Source organism: Poecile atricapillus, chromosome 15, assembly GCF_030490865.1.
Source record: "Poecile atricapillus isolate bPoeAtr1 chromosome 15, bPoeAtr1.hap1, whole genome shotgun sequence".
Lineage (NCBI taxonomy): Eukaryota > Metazoa > Chordata > Aves > Passeriformes > Paridae > Poecile > Poecile atricapillus.
In genome coordinates, this window is record NC_081263.1 from 6,969,317 (window position 1) to 6,990,206 (window position 20,890).

Genomic DNA, 20,890 nt, shown 5'->3' on the forward strand with positions numbered 1-20,890 from the left:
CAGGACCAGATCTGGTTCTGCCCTCTCCCATCCTGAGGAGATCAGCTTTACTGTTCTTTAGCTGCAGAACTGCAGCCAGGATGAGCATCCAAGAAAAGACTATTGGCTATTTTTGGATTATGTCATTACAATTAGCCCACACCAGATTAAGCAGCCTTTGAAAAAGATTTTTAAAGCACCAGACTTTTCTAATTTAACCCTATGTCTTATATAACAAATTAATAACCTCAGCTTTCACAAGGCTGGCTGAAAGCAACGCTCTCACCCCCTGCACGGCCTGGGTGGAGCTGTGACCACACCTCTGCTTCTCCCAACACAAGGGAGACCAAGTCACAAGGATGTGGACAGACACATCACCATTGTCTTGTGCAGCTCAGACCCTGCTGTTGATTCTCTTCCTCACTTGGCCTCTCTGACTTTCAACACTGGGGACCAGGTCCTGTTGTTTTAACTGGAATACACCAGCTCAACAAAACTCTCATCTCCTTCAAGAAGCCTTTGGCAATTCTACCCAGTTTAATTTAAAGCTTCCTATAGGATGCTATAAATTATTACTATTAATAATAAATAGTCTAAACTCTAATTCTTCGGCTAAAAGTTCAAACTACACCCCAAATCTGGAAGGTGAATGTGTGGGTAGGGCGAGAAAATATTTTCTTTTCAAGGACACTGTTCAGTACCAAAAGCTTTCTGTATGGGAAGAAAATTACTGAGTGCTGCAAGACACAACACAAACAGCTCACTTATTTGGGCATAATCTGATTCAGGGAAAGAAAAACTATTTCAGGAAAGAACCCCTCCAGCCAGGCACACAGCAGACACAACCCTCTGAGCCTTCCCCAGAGGCAGCCTCCCAGCCCCCTCTACCCCAAAGCGGAGGTCAGAGACTGATGATCTTGACCTGCCTCTGATAATCTACCTAATTACACCAACCTGTTCCCTTGCTTCCCAGGCTCCTTGCTCTGTGCCCATCATCACTTCCTCACACCCTCCCAGGAACCTCCCTGCAGCTCCAGCACACCAGTCCCTGCCAGCAGCTCCCTGCCAAGGAGTGTCTGTCACTACTGCTCTTGGACAGGGACCTGAGTAGTTAGGAGGGGGGAAAAAAATGCATCCTGATTGGAATTTTACATGTTGATTTAGCCCTTCTGAAGAAGATACTGCTTGAAACAGGAGCTTCCAGGGCATTATGGACATTTCTGCTAAAAGCTGCAGCTCTACTTAAGCATAACAAGCTTCCTGTAACATCAATCCAACGTGGCCTTGGTGACAGATGCTGCAGATCACAGCCATACACCATGTTCTGCTTAACAAAATCTGCACTGTTAAATTAGGGCCAATTTGTTTAATAAAAATGAATTCAGTTTGACCCAGGCAGTATCTATCAGTCTGCAGGCACAGGGATACAATTCCACACTGCTGCATCCGTAATTGCTTCCATCGGAACAGTGCTGGGGATCCACAGCTTGGTGTAATGGGATGTTAGCATTTATTTCTCCAAACTGCTATGAAATGGATACATTGGCCTTGGCAGAAGAGTGGAGGACAAGGCAGTGATGGGAATTCATCTGGGAAGCTTTTTACTTAAAGGAACAGAGGAGTATTATTACTAGGAATGCAACCTTTGGCTTTTTAAATATGAAACAGACAGTAAAGGTGCAAGTTATTTCAGTTCTGAGTTTTCCTAAACTCGGGTATCATTCCTCCTGCTGTTTTCACACGTGGCTCTAATTCACAATCCTGAAAGCTGCTCTGTATTTTTAAAAACTGTTGTGTTCAGCAGCAACAAGCCATCTGCTCCCTTTTCTAACCAAGCAGGATGCCCTGAAGAGGTTTCTCTGGGAAGGCTCTGGAGAAAGGTAATCTCCTGGATTAACCAGCAGAGTGTTTAACCATCTGAGTACCACAATATCCTGCCTCAGTCAGCTCTATCACAACAGGCAATTTCCTTCAGCAGCACCTTGCTGAAAAGACTCAGATTAAACCTGGCAGGTTATTTATGGAAGTCAGCCTTAATGTTCTAAATACATCCACGGAAATTTCAACCTTAGAGACACTAATTTGCTTTTCAGCTTCCCAAAAGAATCCCATTAAATTTCATTGAACTGGTGATACCTTAGTTTCAGCCAGGTCTGATGACCCTTTTGGAAGTTGTATTTAACTCATTAAAATGGCAAAGTGTTATTACAGCCAAGGAAAAAAAAAAATCAATAGTTCTCTGCCAGTTTAGGGAATTAAATACTCACAGAATATCCCAAAGAATGTCTGCACTGAAAAGGGTGACAGCAGATCTGGTGGCCAGAAGCAGGGAAGGAGGAATTAAACTCCACCTGATCTGCTGCAAGATGCTGCAAAGAATTTCAGTGAAGTTGGGAGTGAGGGGGATAAATTTTTCCAAGAAAACATGCTGAGCTGTGTGGCAGAATGGAGGGTGGAAGTACTGGCACTGCTCACATAAATAGTAGGTGCTTGGGACAACACTGAACCACCACTGCTGGATCTAGGAAGGGCTGGCTACCCTGAAATAAAGGAATGGAAAGCTAATTCCATGGACAATACCCACAGCACGTCATTAGCCTCTGGAAGCAGACTAACAGCAGTACTTCTCACTCCAAGGCTGAAGCATTGAGTATTTATTCAAGAACAAACCTCTGAAAACTGTAATCCTCAACTATCACTTTTCCCATCTCCCCTGTGTAAATCACACAGCTACTGCTGTCTCTTGAATTTCCTTGCTGGAGGAAACACAGCTCTGGGAAGGAGTTTTGGCTGTTCAGCTCCACTGGCCAAAATCAAAAGGGGCACAGGACACAAAAAAATGTTAGCTTTAAAGATATTACTACAGTAGGATGCTGGGGCACAATCTCCAGAATTCTAATTTTCTCAATGTCTGTATACTCATCAGTTTAAGTTCCTAAAAATTAAAAAAAAAAATAAAATAAAATCACTCCCTGAATGCACGTGCCAACACACAGACCTGCACACAGGTGCTGTCCACAGCATTACAGTGAACTGTCTACACACAGTGTGGGGAATCTGGATGGAAACAGCTGTTCCAGAAAGTGAAATCCCACTGTAAGGGAGAAAATCCACCTCCTCCTGACACAGTGAATGATACCCACTATCACAGGATAATGGGAGGTTATTAACCTTAATGGACATTGTTTGCAAAGGAGTTTGTTTAAAACTAGTACACAACATCCTCCCAGTCTTCCAAAATATCATCAGTAACACAGTGAGAACAGAAGAATCCCCAAAAGGGAAAATAAGAACCAGAAGGAATGACCCAGACAGACTCAGAGAAGTGCTGGAAGTGCTGGACAGGAGGAGGCTGCTGCTGTCCCAGCTCAGCCCAACCCTGCACATGTGTGTAATACAAACTATCAGGAATGCTGTCAAACCCTCTACAATTACAGTTTTAAGAGCATATTAGAAGATGATTAAAGAGTCCAGCTTGGAAATTATGTTTTGCCAACTCTTACAAAAATAATGTCTAGTTGATACTTTATTATAGGACTTTAGGAAGCACTCGAGTATTTTAGGAAAGATTTGGATTCCACAAAGCATTGCTGCTAAATGGTAAAATATAATGTTTGTTAAAGCTAAGATTTCAGCTTTGTAAAGATTTCCAGTGCAGAAAATTAACTACAGGTGTTAATCTAAAACTGAATTAATCTATCCCAACCAGTATTTATCAGTGAAAGTCTAAATAAAAACACTAAGCCTGAAAGCACTTCAGTAAATATTGATTTGTCACAGAAAAGAAAAAGCACCACTGGCCTCCACATCCTGTCCATCTGTCTCAGAGTTACTTAGAGTTGTCCTCACAGTCTGGTATTTTTCAAGGAAGAAAAAAAAACACAAAACATTTTTAAAGGGGAGATGAAAGAAGCACACTCAAGATTGTGCTACCATGAAAAATATGAGGTGTTTTAGCCTTGGCTTCCTAAGGTAGTAAGATTTTTATAGGAAACTTTGTTTCCTCAGCAATATTCTGCATTTAAATGAGAAGCTACAAGAAATTTAAAAAATCCAGAACTCACCTGGTGTCTATTTCGAATATTCTAAGGTAAGTGATAACAACCTTCACACACTTCTAAAACTGATTCTCCTAAAGACAAAACAAAAGCAAATTAGTTCTTTACCAGTTCTGAAGTTAAGGATTCATTGATAAATTATCATCACATTATTGGACAGTAAAAACACAGAAGTGTTTTATAAATATTTGTACCACAAGTACAAAGTAAGTCCGTGCAATGTAAATACTTGTCTTTAGAATTAATAAACTGTCAAAATAAATCACAAATATTTAAAAACACATAGTCAAGGCCTCTATGGTTTGAACCAGAGCTTCAGTTTCTTTTTCCTCAACTTTTATCATGGGAAAGACACGCACCTACCCAGTTGCACGGAAACTCTAATAACCATTACCTGTTCAAGACTTTGGACTTTTTCAACTTAGACCTTTGTGAATATATGTACTGAGAACACGATAAGCGTGTTTTTCAAGTCGTGGTAATCTCTTGTGCTGTTTGAGACTGCAAAGCAGCTTAGCTAATGCAGCAGACCCCAAGCTCTGGCACCAGAGCAGCAGGCACAGCCTGCTCTGGGGAGCAACACCAGCTCCTCTTGCCAGGACAGATTTCCATCAAGAAAACTGTGGTGTCATCCAGTTAGCATTCCCTCATCCTGAAGCAGATCACCCAAAGGAAAAAACCAGTCTCATTCTGGTGAACAAGGAAGGAGAGAACCTGAGATGACCCAGCAGCACACACTCGGTCTTTCAGCAGTCAAGGCTCCAGATCAGCCATCACGTGGAAGGAACAGAGCAAAGGGGCAAGAGCAGCCTAGGAAATGCTACATGGTGCTATGGAAAAAATCAGGGAAAATCACTGCAACAGATTAAAATACCTTTCTGATTAAGCAGGTACAGGACACATCTAACCCACATTACCAATCACAAAGTCACTTATGCATTAGATGACTGAACAATAAACCTCGTGAGCAGAACTTCAGAGCAGCTGTTACCTGGCAAGTCATCGCTTAATTGTCATACAAACCCTTTCAACAGCTTTCAGAGAACAAGCTCTGAATGCACTTGAGAAATAAACTCCCCATTGAATTAATAATTAGGCCTTTCATGGGCTGGAAGATTCCAGCATGGCAAACAGACATGTTGGGAATACACCCAGGGAGCTGCTGGCATTGCTGCTCACAGCAGTTGCTTGGTGCCATCTGTAAGAAGCTGCTTGATCCAGCAACACATCCCTAAGTGGGTATGAATGAACCAACCAACAACTCAATAATCAGCTTATTGTTAATAGATCTGTTTAGTTCCTTTGATAGGAACCAGCAAAGGACTTTTCCTGAATAATGAAAGGCAGGGAGTTAAACTTTCCCACTCAGAGCCTGTGCAATACTAGAGGGTGGACTAATTCCCCAGGGAAAAATGTCCTATTTTGTGAAGCTATAGAAGCTCCCATGTTCTCTGCCCACAGCTTTCTTCATATAAAAGTAATCCACAGCAAGAACATTCTTTAAGCATTTACAGAAAGCTGCAGATTGTTAATGGTGTTTGCAACCAGAATTATGGCTTCCTACCCAGATGAAGACCACCTTTAGTTGTGCCACTGATTCTGTTTCAGACAGCAAGCCCAGATCCCAGTATGTTGACAGTCAAACTATATTCAATTTATGGAAATAATATGAATAGAACAGGAGAAAAAAAGCAAAGTCCAAATGTAATTTGGAGATAAATGTACTTTGAAAAAATTAGCTATCCTGCTACGGTCAGAATTTGGCATATAATGATGTAAATATCATACACTGATGTGTGGATAGAAGGCTCAAATACAAGATCCTGGCCCAGGCCTCACTAAAACTCCATCAGCAGAAAAATTAGTATTTTTTACAGCACTTATATATATAATAACCAGTCATGTAGAGACTCAAAATATATAGTGAAGTGTTGTCTTAATCTGGATGCAAGCAGCAATATTTCTTTCAGTCTCACAGCTATGCCAATACCAAGTTTCATTAAGAGCAGGAAGCCTGATTTGCAGCTGAAAATAACCAAACAAGACAAAAATAAATTCCCAAGGAAACTGCTTCTTGTAAAAACCAAAGTATATGAGAACCCCATGCCAGCTACTTCACATCCTCCCTTCCCCAGTGCATCCTCCCTGCCAGCATTGAGCCAGCCCAGCACCTCCCAGGGGTTTGCTCCCTCAGTTTCTGCTGCAACTGGCAATTCCAATTTAGTGACTCAGGAATGTTTTGATCTCCCCATCCAATCCCATTATTCAGCAGGCCAGATTCACTGACCCAGAGCTCTACATAATACCCTGCTTGTAATTACTTGCAAATATCTCCCCTCCTTATTATATGATATTCACAATCCAACTGAAAGCAGAGAAGATAAAAGGACAGATGCTGGAAAAGGAATGGGAGCACTCAAAATCCACATCAGTGCATGACACCACGTTCAACAACACACACAAGAAAGAAGGAAGTCTGGGAGGAATATAACTGTTTAAGAATCAGAAAAAAGAGAAATGAGTATGAAAATTAGAAGAAAAAAAGATTAAAGAATTATAAAGATAAAAACAAGCAAAGCTGAATTCAGCAACACATTAAAACTGGTAAGTTTTGTAACACAAAGAAGAAATTCGCTTGGGGAGGCTGCATGCTCTTCCAACCATTTTGCTCATAGCAAAACCAGCTCTTCCAGCCTTATTTTTCCTGCAAATTTGAATCCAATTTATATACTGTTGTAGCTTCCCCATATACTGGAACCATAAACAGGCTCAGCATCCTTTCCTTCTCTAACCAAGAGACAGATACTGCCTTCTCCTTCCAGAAATCAGACATGTTCTCAGCTCTACTGGACAAAAAGCATATGTATTTCTTCAGAACTCAAACCTCCTCTGAGAGATGGAGGAGAACCCTTTTTACTGACTAATTCTACTGGTAGAATTGTCCTCATCCTGCTCCATATGTTGCTACCAGAAAGGGGGAATTATCTAAGCATACATTGCTCCATAATCCATCTTCATCATGTACAGGATAGCTTTATCAGGGTTAGCAAGTATTTAAAGAAACAAGGTTGCAGTTAAGGCAAATAAAATAAAGTAAGTCAATATACAAGATAGAAACTCCCAAGTCTTTATTTTCACACCCCTTCTTGATTACATGACTTGCTAAATGAATCATTACTGGAAAAACAATGTGAAAAAGCTGAAGAGAAAGCAATCTGGCTAGCAAGTGCCTGCAGAAGACCACTACTATTTTAAAGCAGTCTTCTTCGCCCCATGCCTGTCTTGAAATAAAGATTTTTAACCTATTAATTGGAGCAGTAACATTTTCCTATTTCATTAAAGCACCCAAGAGTGTTTTGGCATTAATATTTTTTTATATCACAGCACAAAAGACTTCTAGCTGAATTTCGCTATTCAGTTTGTGACCTTTTGATAAAGATCATGTGAGAGATCTCATATCCATAAAAACATTCTGCTTTAACATATAAGCCCTGACGGAAAGCTGAGTATCTAGGGAATTAATGTAAATGCATACATCTCCCAGAAAAAAAGAACTTTACTGTGTCAAAATCCACCTGCCTTGGGAACAGAGGACAGGTCTCCTACACTGAAAGACTGTGATACTAAAACCTTCATTAAATTCTCTTGGTTTCTTTTTAAAAAACATAAACACACAGCTTTTAAATAATTGAAATCTGGAACAATACAATTTTTCTGCTAAATTCAAGTCTGAACCAAGGTAACATCCACCACAGCTGACTGCAAGGGAGGTTACACTGAAACTTGTGACAAACTTAACTACAGCGACTGTGTTGTTTCTCTAATGAGCTTAGCAGATTAAAATGTAACCATTTAAGTCTGATTGACCAACCTGTTATAAAGACTTGTGACCTTGTACCCTACACAAGAGTAAGATTCAAACCTACTAAAGAAGGTTTTCCACATTAGGGAAGAAAATATGAAGTATTGGATTTGCATTTTCTATCTTCTCTCCTCAATTAAAATAATTAGTCTAAAAACCTGGGAGGGGGGGTTAGTGGATTCCCTACTTAGGATTTCATTGCTCCTATTTAATCTTTCAGCAATATTGAATTATTGTTTATGACATCACAGTACTTTATGTGCAGAGTGCAAGTATCACAAACTGAACATGGCTATAAAAAAAACCCACATCTGCTTACTCAGTCAGTTAAAAATTCAGCAGCTCTGTTTGCTTTGTTCATTATTACTCTTAATTTTTCCTCCCTATAAATAGTTTTTGAATCACTGTGACTACTCACTGCAAGTTCACTAGAACAAATCATCCTACCCACAACATTCCCTGCTGATGCCACTTCTTCTGGAGAAGAAGTACCTTAAACTTCTTCAAAGACATAAAACTTAATTTCTGCTAAGTGGGTTGTATAAACTACATCAATAAAAAAACCCTCATATTGTTAATGATTATATCAATATAGCCTAACCTTTAAAATATAAAAGAACTCCTGGAACAGATGGGTCTACTCATATAAAAATGAGATTTATGCTATTATGTCACACCTGTAGGTAAGACAACTAAAGCCTTTTAAATAGGAATAAAAGAAAAAAAGAAGTCTATTGTCTTGTGCAAGAAAAGGTTGAGAAAACCATGTCAAAACACGAATCCCTTGACAGACTGTTACAAAAAGAGAATTTAAGGGGAGAACACCGATCCAAGCAGCCCCTTTTTACAGTACAGGTTTTTGCCTGGTCAAAAAGAAGGAACAAAGTAAGGTTACAAAGTATAGCAAAAAAGCCAAATAAGCAGTTTGAGACACAAAAGGAACAGAAAGGAACACATCTTTCAAATTGCAACTTGGTTGGCAAAGGGCAAGAAAAAGATTTATCCGAAATTAACTTGGAAGGGCAGGGGAAGGTGGTTCCTCTCTGTGCTCACCAACAGCAGTAGACATGGAGGGGAAAAAAGTTCATTCCCATTTTCTTTTCCAGAGGCAGATGAAAGTTAAATGAGGGTTTCCCCATACACACAGTTTAAATAATATACAAGTATGGTCTTACCAACTGCAAAACAGATACCAAAATTATTTTACACCTAATTTGGTGTTAGAACTGTTTTGTCGTCAAATAAATACTATAAACACTCTTGGCAGTTTCAATCATGAGCAGTTTTTGTTAAAGACTTTGAAATTAATACTATATTTTATTGAGTAAAAAAGCAAAAACGAAGACCATTGTATAGCAACAACTGAAGACAATACTGGTATCTTCAGCCTGATCTAAAATTATCCACTCTGGTGCTCCCCTTTTGAGAAACTTCACCTATTTTCAAATTATTAATCTCTGCTCTTTAATGGTTGTCTCCCACCAAGCACATAAATCTTTCACTTAAAAAGTTCTGCATAAAAAGGCAAAATAATCAGAATTGAACAGCAGAACTTACAAAGAATTTACATTTTCCAGAAACAACCAACCAGCCAGCTCAGGAACAGAAAAGCCAAAATGCCTTTATATGATTACCAGGAACCCAACATCACTGCCTCTGTCAGAGCCTATTTCACAGGATACTAGGTTTTGTTCTAAAAATTAAGCTTATTTATTTAATAATACAGACAGAAAGTAAACTCCCCCACCCCCCACTTTTACCTCTGGCATCCAATCAGGTCCTCCAGCCTAAGGTGATGCATAATTATTCAAGCAGCACATGTATCCACTCAGTTAAGTTCCAAAGGCTTTAGTTCCAGAGATTATTTCTTCTGCAAAGTTAAAAAATTAAGTATATCTAAAGATTCTCTCTTCTCCTAATTGCTCAACTGGATTTCCCCAGTTTTTGTGGAAGGTGGGGAGGAGACTATTTGATTATTTCACTTCCTCATAGAAACTGAGCAATTTATGTTGTAAAAGATACTTTAGGCTTGAAAAAAACAACCAAAATAAAAACAAAACAAATAAAACATTACCAGGAGCAAGGGGTGCTCTGATTAGAAGTGGGGCACACGCTGTAGGTAAAACCCCTCTGACCGCTGCAAGGGGTAAGCACAAACCCAAACAAATCAATACCCCTAGAGACTATCTCCAGGACATATAGATATATATATATATAGATATAGATATATAGAAACAGATTATATAGATAAAGATATACAGATATGTGTGTCATGGAAGGCATTCTTCACTTTATGCCACAGATTTCTCCCCTCTGGGTGGTGTCAGATGTTACACAAAATGGTCTGAAAACAATGATGAAATGAGTTTCATACCTGCTCCGTTCAAATCCCCAGCACATGGACATTCAGAAGCATGAAAGGAGCTAAAACCACAGAATTCCACAATAAAATCTGAACTGACCAGCACAGTTTGTATTACCCAAAATTTCTACTTGTTGTTTTGGCAGGAAAATACAACCAAGTTCCTTTAGAAGGCTGGGTGATGCCAGAGGTGATGCCTTCTCTGCAAATATTTCAGTTTCTTCTCAGGTGAATTAAACCAGAGCCCATGTCCAGGGACAAACACACAGTAAATCACAGGAGAAAGCACCTTGGGGTAGAGAATACATTTATTCCCTAGTGATCACAAATTCATCCCTATGAATACAATGCTAATGTCACAAAATTCTCATGATATCCCCAGAATGACACCCAGTACACCCCCTGCATGCTGGAGTCAGCTCTTTCAGCTACAAATACCCAAACAAATCACAGGGCTGGATTAAAAACAGCTTTAATTTAAACTGGCATTCTCTTACAGGAGACAAACTCTTTGGTATTTTCTAACCATACAGTGTGGTTTCACCAACAAAAAGATTTATTTTATACTACTCCCCCACAAACCATAACGATATTTATTTCCCCTGTTCTCTCACTCTGCATACATTTAATCTGCAGACTGCCTGATGAAGGATGTCCTCAGTTCCACCACTCAGTCTAGCAACAGCATTTCATGGTTGCTTAAAAAGAAAAAAACAAAGCCAGTCCATAATTTAGAAATAATAAGGCAACAAAGAATGTATTTGTCCTACTGATTTTCCCACTAACTCACTGATGATTTAATAAGAAAAGACATTGCTTGAATTTCAGACCATAGACTTAGCCTGAAAACCTGACACTTCAGGAAAAACCATGTTCAGATTTTATTTGTAACTGAGTTTTCTAACACTGTAATTGGGTAAGAATTAGAACACATACAGATTTTTTACACTAGGTTTTCAGACAGGAGTCACATTTCAGAGGGCTTAGAACCAAAAGGCCAGTATTATACAGGGGCATAATTTAATCACTGCCATTCCCAAGGCCTTTCAGTTTCAGCACAAAGTAGGGAATTATCACATTTAGTCTTTTCCACCTGAATAACAGATAATAAAGTCAGAAAACTCTATGCATAGTTTTTGGTTGATGTTTTTATTCCTCCCTCTGATTTTCTCTAACACTGGAGCGTGACAGATGTCTTTTCACTCTGCCTGTACCCCTGATGTGATGCCATCAGTACAATGTTAAACCAGGGTCATTCCTCCATGTATTCCCCAAACCAAGGGTATGTCCTCCTGGAGCTCCTTAACTGGAACAAAATTAGCTGTAAAATAGCACCTTTCCTCATGTAGGGTTATTTAAAAATAATATTTTATACATCTATACATTTAAACAGCCTCAAAACAGCAAGAGTGAAAGGCATCACAGATCCTTTTTAATAGCAAGAAGGACTTCCCTGGCCTTTATATGGGAAACATCAAAAAAACAAGTCACAGGAAGAAATGTGGTTTTAAGATAAGCTGCAGGAAACCAGGGTAAGGAGTTGTGCATTACAGGACAACCATAGGAGATGGTGGGTTTTCATCATCCAGGATGTTGCATCCAACGTATACTCCATGCCAGGCCAAATAACAAACTCATGTTGGCTGCTGGCCCTGTTACCCAAAGCACTCAGGGAAATAGTAAGGTAGGCTGAGGAAATTACTCTCTGCACCTTCCAAACACCTTCTGATTAATTCTGACTGCCTGGTTTTCTCAAGTCAATAGTGAAAAGCCAATGCTGTGCCAATTTAAAAGTTCAACAAGAATGGAGCGAGTGTGGAAATCAGGAACTTTGTAGGAAAAGAAAAAGTGAGACTTTATTAAGGAAAATAAATATTTTCACCAGTTACTGTCCAGACAAAAGTAATTCTATGGAACATGCATTTATTTTGCTCTGTGATAAAAATGGCCAACTCCAAGCAAGAATGTTATTTCCCAGCATTACCTTTAGAGCCCTCAGAAGTAGGGCTGACTGACCAATGATTTGTCAAACCAAACTTCAAAACAATAAAGCAAATTTTCTAAAGAGAAGACATGCTTCAGACCCTATTCTTCCTTCACCACTCAGCAGAAGAACTCCAAGACACCTCAGAATTGTACAAGTGAATACAGCACTTTGTGTGACAGAGCTCAGTAGGCACCACATGGAAAATGTTCCTCAAGTTCTCAAAGAACAGCAACTCAGTGCTATCAGCAATTCACTGTTCTGAACAGTAAATAAATCTAGCTTTTAAATTCAATTTAAAACAGAAACACTTCTGGTTAGAGCTTCCCAGAAACAGGTCACCTCAGGTTTCAGAGGATTTTATGGTCCCTTCCCTCCTCCTCAAGAACAGCAGGTGAAGAGATACCAGGGAGTGATGGGAAGAGTGTAGGATCCAGGACCTCCAACCAAGGTCCCACCAATCACTCCAAATGTCTTCCCCAGCTCACTGCACCCACCAAGGGGCCCTGCCCAAAATGCCACACAGATCAAATCAGGTGAGATGTATCAGATGGGTCCAATGTGCCAGATCAAAGCTGTCATCTGTCTGACCTGGAACTGGCATCGGGATAACTCCAGTCCCTGGTGGATGTGGACTAGAGCAGATCTTAAAAAAAAACCAAACCCAGCACTGCTTCAATTCCCTGTCCAGATGATTGCACAGGGATCCCATATGGCCTTTGTGAAAGCACACGAACACTTATTAATTTTATTCCCCTTCCACCTGCTTTTATCACAATGTCACATGGCTCCCAAAGGCGACTGCAGTCCAGACTCTGAACAGGATCTTACACATCCCATTTTGTCTGCTCATTCCCCTTCCTGTACTTCTATCAGAAGCAAGAGCATCAGCTTCCATGATGCCCTTTGAACTACAGAGAAGAAAAATTAAGACATTACTAAAAATACTTTTAACGATAATCTCTTACCCTCAGGAAACTCCAGAAGCAACTTGTAATTACAAATATCTCATCTGATGGGGCCTAGCCTTGGTAGAATTTCCTGCACCTGGCACATTCAAGATTACGGCAGATATTACCACTAGAAACTGCCCACAACATCTGGAGTTTGGATCCCAAGTCCCCCTCCTCTCTACAAGCAGCTTCAAACCTAATTACGTGTTTCCAGTAAATGTCCCTAAATCCCCAAGACATGAGATGCAGATTCGTAAAGAAAATTCTCCGACAACTGACCCAGGCAAAGGCCTACATAAATAAAACTGCACAGCAACAGAAAAACCTGCTAAGATATAAAATAAGTAATGGCAGATGGGATGGAAAAGAATATTTTCATTTGAAGTACAGCCAAAAAAATTAAAGACATAAAAGGGGAAATGCAAAGAGAAGACCTCTGTGAGTTTCTGCTTTCTGGAACTGCATAACAAGTCACTGTAATGACATCAGAGAACTCTGGACTTCTCCCTTCCCCGCTACAAATGAGCAATCGTTCTGTACATTCACTTTTTCTACAGATTGTTCCTTAAAAGTCACAAAGGTTCCAGAATCCCTGACAATGAACACAACTTTAGTAAGACCCAGATGAAACCAAGGAAGGACTGTGAAGTTCCCTGTGACCAAAGCAGAAGCAGGACTGTTTAAAACAGTTCCTGACAGACATATAAAGAAATATTCTCAGAGGGAAGAGGAAGTCCCAAAGTCAGGAGGGGAAAATGTGGGGTGCTGGTGGAGCTCTGGTTTGAGCTTTTCTGTCACTGGTCTGAGATACTGCCTGTCATTGCAACAACTGAACTGCTTACTTGCATCATTCATTGGTCAGAAGCCATCACCACAAAAATACCAGTTAATGAACGGAGACTTATGTCACAAAACAGAAAAAAAGGTTCCTTAGTGATGCTTTGGTAACAGGTAACCAAGTGCCACTGGGTTGTTTGCTCAACCATTCACCCAACAAAGTTTAGGTGATGGCACTGAAGTATATTAAAAAGAGAAACAAATAAAGAGCCCCAGTCTTCCATTGAGAAACTCTATTCTCATTTACAAAACCCTTGAGCAGATTATGAAAGAGGAGATGGCAGCTGCTAATTTAACTTGGGCCTAGAGGACTTGTTCTGTTTGCACCCCTGTGTACCACAAACCTTCAATTCTCTCCTTTCAGTACTTGCATAAGAAGATAAAAAACTTGCACCCAGAGGAAAAAGACACTTAAATTTTACTGAATTTGGCCCTACAACATACTGGCACTGAAAACACTTCACCGTTAATGAAAGAGGCAGAAAAAGGCTTTAAAAAGGCACATTTCAGTGCAATGCAGATACAAGATAAGTGGAAACAGGAGGAGTTGCTAGGACATAAGAAATTTTAACATATGCTAAAACAATCTTATTCATGTTCTCCCAATTAAAAAAACAATGTATCACCAATGCATTAAAAACTCATAATTAATGCCACTAATTAGAATTAAGTATTCTATGCAGAAAAAAATGGTAACCCTTTTTATTGGCTACCATCACTTTATTATAAACATTTAAGCAATCTTTTGAGGCACTTTCTGGAACATTGGTCTTTCTATCACTTTGCATGGCCTGAAATAGGAAGCAAAGTGCCTCTGAAGGTAAAATATGTCCCTTCCAACAACTGTGCCTCATATGTTTTTATTGATTAAGACAATATTTCAACTAAGGAAATCCTAAGATATCACAACATTCAAACTCCTTTCTTTCAAGACTGAAAGCAGCCACTGGCTAACCAACCACCATCACCACAGAGTACCAGTACTGCCTAATTCAAACTAGTTCAATTATCAGACCACCTGGAAAATAACTTCTCCAGGTTAAAAGAAACAGTGCGGTTCTTCACTTTGGTCCTGGGCATTGGTGACGTTCCTGATGCCTCTCTCTGGATTCTGTCATGACCCAACTGTCCCAAGGCCCAGGTGGCCACACCTGAGACAGGGGACAGGCTCACTGCAGGAGTCTGTGCCATCTGTTGAGAAGGTGGGGGTCACCCCACTGAACCCCCAAGCCGCACACTCCTGCTCCTGGAAAACATCCTTTACCTCAGGCCAGTGGAGAGAGACAGAAGATCCTCATCTTCCCAGGCAGAGGCAAAGCCAAACAAAGAGGACTTGCACAGCTCAAGAGCAAACTGTGAGGGAAATCAGTTGATGTATTAAAACTACCTTAAATTAATCCCTGTTTGTGGTTTGACAGGAGAGCAGTGAAGTTGCCAGCAGATGCCAGTTTGCATGCTCTGGGGAGGTACTGGAGTGCTCAGTCAGGGTATAAGGTCTGCAGAAAAGTTCTGGCAATCCATTTCCAGACATACTGAAAAATATTTTGATCTGGTTATTAACATTAATGATACTTAAAAAAATATTACAAACTGGCAAACTGATATAAGAGGGAAATATGGCAAATATCAGAGGCCACTTACAGCACCATTGTTCTAAGTCAAGTCATTCAATGGATAGATGGGATTTGCTGAAGGCCCTTCCAGCCTTCAGTTGTACCTGCTTTCCCAGAGAGGATATTCTGGCAACTGAGTTCATAAATTAAAAAAATAGAGTCAGAACAGCAATTTTTATATTTGAGCTAAAACATGGTTTCTTAAGTAATCCAATTAGACTTCCATTCATATTCCCTACCACACTGTTTAACACAAACAAAAGTCCTCCTTGAAGCTCACCACAAAAGAACTACAATGAATAACAGTATCAGTACTGACAACTATCTCCTTCCAAACACAGAACCTGTGAGGGCAAGGGGTCTCAGCATCAATGCTCATGCTGCCAGGCTCATGGAATCCCAGACTGCTTTGGTTTGGAAGGGACCTTGCAGACCACTTAGTTCCATTTCCCTACCATGGGCAGGGATGCCTTCCACTATCCCAGGCTGCTCCAATCCAGCCTGGACTTGAACACTTCAGGAATGGAGCAGCCACAGCTTCTCTGGGCAGCCTGTGCCAAGGCATCATCATTCTTTCTCTCCAGGAAGAATTCTTCCCTAGTATCCAAACTAACCCTGTCCTCTGTCACTGAAGCTATTCCCCCTTGTCCTGTCACTCCAGGGGCTGGAGTTACTTAGATGCTGGAAGGGGCTCTAAGGTCTCCCTGAAGCTTTCTCTTCTCCAGGCTGTACAACCCCAACTCTCTCAGTTTGTCTCCATAGCAGAGCTGCTCCAGCCCTGGGAGCATCTTCATGCCCTGCTCTGGACTCCCTCCAGCATGAAAGTTCTTAAGTCATACTCTGGTGCTGCTCCATGTTTTCCGAAGTATGAGGATCCAAACTCCCTCATTGACTCCATGGATGCCCTTCACGTAGCATGGTGAGAACGGCATGAGAAGCCTGTCCATACCACAGCTGCATTCCAACCCCTGTTCCCATCATCTGCTGCAGAACAAGCCTCTGGCAGGCTCCAATCATCCTGGGCAACCTCCCTGGTGCAGCCAGGTCAGTGATGGTCCACCAGGTCCACAACGTCAGCCACAAACCAAATCAACTGCCTACAACCCACTGCAAACTGGGACAGGCTACCAAGACAGCACGAGGTGGATCCTTGGGCACTGGGAAAGACCAAAACAGTGTTCATACTTCCTAGGAATAATCAACACTGCAAGTCTACACTAGGAGATGTGCTACAAAACATTATTTTTTTCCGGCATTCACTGACAAAAGATTGTTAAATATAACAGACAGACACCCTGAGAAGGAGGGGAACCTTCCACTTGAGCCTCCAGCCTGCAATCTATCAAGGCAACACATCCCAAATTTAAGAAGAACATGACCACGTTGCAGCATCTCCCCTTTCATTTAAATGCTGAGGACAATCCCTAAGATGAAATAAATGAAGTATTTATTTATGCTTACAAAAAGCTGTTTGGCTGAAAATCCCATCTCCAAAGCCCAACTTCTCCACAAAGCAGATTCTGCAGTGCCAGCAACATGACGAATTTCTCCAAAGCCCTTAGAGCATGGCGAGAAAACCACAGGAAGCTGCTCAATAAAAATAAACTTCTTTTCATCTTACACTCTATATATTAATGTCAATTTCTCTTCCACTCCAGCTTCTGTTTCCCTTCTTTTTTCCCTCCCAGGGTATAGCAGACTTGATTTATTAGAGCTAATTCATTAAAGCAAATTAATTTGGCATCTATTTCTCAGGATCCCTTAGTCAGATTAGGATTCCATCATATTCTATCAAAAGCAAACAAATGCAAACACTGATCCTAAGCAACCTGAAACCAACAGATGCCTGAGAAGCTGAAAATGCCTCTAATGAAACTGCAGTCAAAAGAATAAATTCCACTTCAAGGAGGCTGCTACAATTCAAGAATTTAAATAGGTCCAATCCTGACGCATTTCCAAAGGAAATCCTTGCAGCTCTGCATACTTTGGAGAGCTTAATTTACCCAGAGAAATGGGTGAACCACCACTGCTCAGCCACTGGGTGACTGCGGCCTGCAAGTTTTTTGCTTCAAAAGCAGCAAACTAACACAGTATTTAAGCACACACACAGCATTTCCCTTTCCTGATGATAAGCTGGCACAAGGCAAACATCAGCAGGCAAAATTAGATTATTTCACACCGGTCTGAGACAATGTACCAAATTTATGCTTTCTTTTTTTTTTTTAAGCGTTACCGCAGCACAGACAGCTCAACAGCAATGTCTCACAGTGCACGAAAATTAACACCCCAATAAAAATAAAGCTAGAAAAGATAAAACCCTTTGGCTTTCCCTCTTATGTCAGACAGGATGGCCTCCACCTTGCTCCCCAGGGAGCACCAGCTCCATCAGTGCCCACTCTCCACTAATAAACTCAAGGCTTTGTGTCACTGGTGTGGAACAGTCAGGTATTGATACAGCACAAAAGCAGGAGCGAGGCGCTATCAGGGAATCCGCTGTCTCCGTTCGGTCCAGTTGCATTCCGTATCTCCAGAATTACCTGACCGGAATTCTTAATTTGAGAGCCAGAAGACACTGCACGAATAAACAGAAATATGCTGCCTTTGCAAGTTTCACATTGTAAAGGCTGGATTTGCTTCCCGCTGCTGGTACGTCATTCATTAAGCACTTCATCAGCCAAGCGGCTACTAATTATCTCGATAAAAATTAAGCAGGATAATGTAAGGAAAGGGAAAGGAAAATCACCCCGGCTTCTGGAGCGAGCCAGAGTGATTCACGGCTCCCACACACAGAGATGACTTTCATTTGGATTTCACCTTCCCAGGCCTTTTGTTCGGGGTTTTTCCCCCCCTGCTCCGAGGAGTGGGGGGGGCGCGGGACCCGCACCGCCACCGGGGACCGGGGCGGGGGGCTCCCGGGGCGGGGGGGTTCCTGGGGCGGGGATGCTCGGCGGGCGATGCCCCCGGGCAGGAAGATACCGGCGGGCAGGAAGATACCGGCGGGCACATCCCACCCTCCCCCGGTCCTCCCGCCTTGCCGCGCCCCCCCCCCCGCCACCGCTACCGCCACCGCCACCAGCTCCATCTTGGCCTCCGCCCGCGGCCCGGCCCCGCCGCGCTCACCTGCGGCCCGCGGGCGGGCAGGGGCCGCGCAGCCCCGAGCGGGCGGGGGCGGCCCCGCGGGGCGGGGGCGGTTCCTCGGGGCCTCGCGCGGGGCCCGCTCACGGCGGCGCGCGCTCCGCCCTCAGCGCCGGTGCCGCCGCCGCCGCCAGACACCGACCGGGACCCGGCCACGGGAGGGGGCGGCGCCGGCGCACTGCGCATGCGCGTTCCAGACACGCAGCGCCCCCGCCGCGCGCTCGGGCACGCGGCCGCAGCGCCGGGAGCGCGCGGGGGGGATCCCGGTGGGAATGGAGGGGGCGGGGGAAGGACGGGGGAAAAGCGGGAGGGGGAGCGGCAAAAACGGAACTTCCCTGACCGGGAATCGAACCCGGGCCGCGGCGGTGAGAGCGCCGAATCCTAACCACTAGACCACCAGGGAGCGATACGAAGAGGATTCGCTCGCCGTACTTGACGCACTGTCTCTGCGGCTGATTAGGGACAGCGGCGCCGGAGCTTGGACTGCGGTGGCACCGGGGACTGCAGTACCGGGACCGGGGCTGCCAGCCATCACGGGAGCCGGTGACTGTGATACAGGGACCGGGATCTGCAGTGGGATTGGCGGCTGCGGCACAAGGATCAGTGGGGCCGGGTGCTGCAGCTCCCCGCAGGAGTTGGTGACCGTGGCACAGGGAGCACTGGGCCCGGGGCTGTGACACGGGGGTCTGTGGGGCTGGGGACAGAGGTGCAGCGGCTGCAGTCAGGCCGGGACAGTGGAGGAGCCGGAGGCTTGGGCTGCAGAGAACACCCTCAGGACATCACCCGTGGCTGCAGGCCAGAGGGTTCACCGCCTTTAGGGCACTGTCCGGGCACACAGCCCGCTGCCCGCACCCCAGCCCCAGTTCTGTGTGCTTTGGGCAACACCTTCACCCCTGCCCCTGTTCCGAGAATCCCATCCTGCCACCCCTCCCAGCCAGCCTCACCCTTGGGGTCCTCAGGAGCTCACTGCAGAGCCAGTCCCTTTAATGAAAATGAGTGCTTACAGTTAGAGCAAAAGAGGTTTTTAAGCTCATGAGTCTGTTTTCCCCAGTTGCTCAAGTTTCCTGGCACTCCTGGCTGTTCCCTGGGAAACATGGCTATTTCCCAGTGTTGGGTAAAAGCACAATTTCCACACAGCCAGTGCATCCTGGAGCAGGTGACCCTGGAATGGTGACCTCAGGAACACTGAGTTATCCCTCCCATCACTCTGGCATGGTCCTGCTGGTGGCTTCTCCATGAGGCTTTAATGGCCTTTCCCGTCTGCTGCCTCTGACTCACGTTTTAAAGAGATGAATGATGATGGATCCTATTTGCCAACAGAGTCATCACAATGAATCACACACCCACACCCTCTCCTTGCTCCAGCTCCATCCCCAGCCTGGCTCCTGCACCTTTCCCCATCCAAAACACCAGCTACTTGCGAGGCTCCCCAGCACTGACCTTGGATCTCACACAGAATCTGCACCCAAGAAGGGATGCTGAGCCCACCCCAGCACCCAGAGGGGTGCAGCAAGTGGGCCCAGGCTGGCAGTGCCTGGCCAGCGTTTGGCTCTGGGCACAGCTCACTCAGCCGGGATGAGCACAGGCTCCCACTGCTGGAGTGGTTGTGCAACCCCTCAGACCAAAAATGTTAAATTCCTTAAGAAGCACTTGCCGTGGTTTTGGCTGAGGGTTGGGACATGGTGCCAGCAGGGAAAAGTGGCTCCTTCCTGCTTTCTGCAGTTAGTTTTCAATTTCGCTGTTTTATCTGCTTTGAGGGATGGAGCCATCTGCCCTCACCTCAGCCTGGGTGCTCCCAGTCTCTCCTCCAGGATCAGGTCTCATACTAACCCCTCTGTCCTTAGCCCTGCTTGGAGAGATGTAGTTTTACCTATTGAAGTGATGTAGGAAAAATACCCCCAACCTTCAAAACAAACACCCAAACCTACAAAACCAAACCCAAACCCTCACCACCAGATGTCTCAAGCCTAACTGGGCATCCTTCCTCTGCAAACAGCACACTGACGTTCTCTGCTGGCCTCTCCACGACCTATTTGCCTGCTCTGCACTGCCCTTTTAGAGACAGCAGCTCCCAGTTCCAGCCATCCATCCACAACTCCCCCAGTGC

General features: G+C 43.4%; 1 protein-coding gene and 1 non-coding gene across 4 annotated transcripts in view; both read right to left on the reverse strand.

Moving 5' to 3' along the window:
* DNAJC5 (DnaJ heat shock protein family (Hsp40) member C5) overlaps positions 1-18,905 on the reverse strand; it is a 30,653-nt gene extending 11,748 nt beyond the window's left edge. The window contains exons 1-3 of one of the 3 annotated variants that reach the window (XM_058850870.1): positions 18,769-18,804; positions 9,660-9,769; positions 4,044-4,111 (exon numbers count right to left, since the gene is read on the reverse strand). The gene's annotated coding sequence lies outside the window, so the exon portion shown is untranslated. Of the gene's footprint in view, positions 1-4,043; positions 4,112-9,659; positions 9,770-18,768 lie in introns of all 3 variants that reach the window. The other 2 variants (XM_058850869.1, XM_058850871.1) reach the window with 2 other exon arrangements.
* A 209-nt stretch (positions 18,906-19,114) lies between these two features.
* TRNAE-CUC (transfer RNA glutamic acid (anticodon CUC)) lies at positions 19,115-19,186 on the reverse strand. The gene has a single exon. It is a non-coding gene; the product is annotated as a tRNA-Glu (tRNA).
* Positions 19,187-20,890: the final 1,704 nt, after the last annotated feature.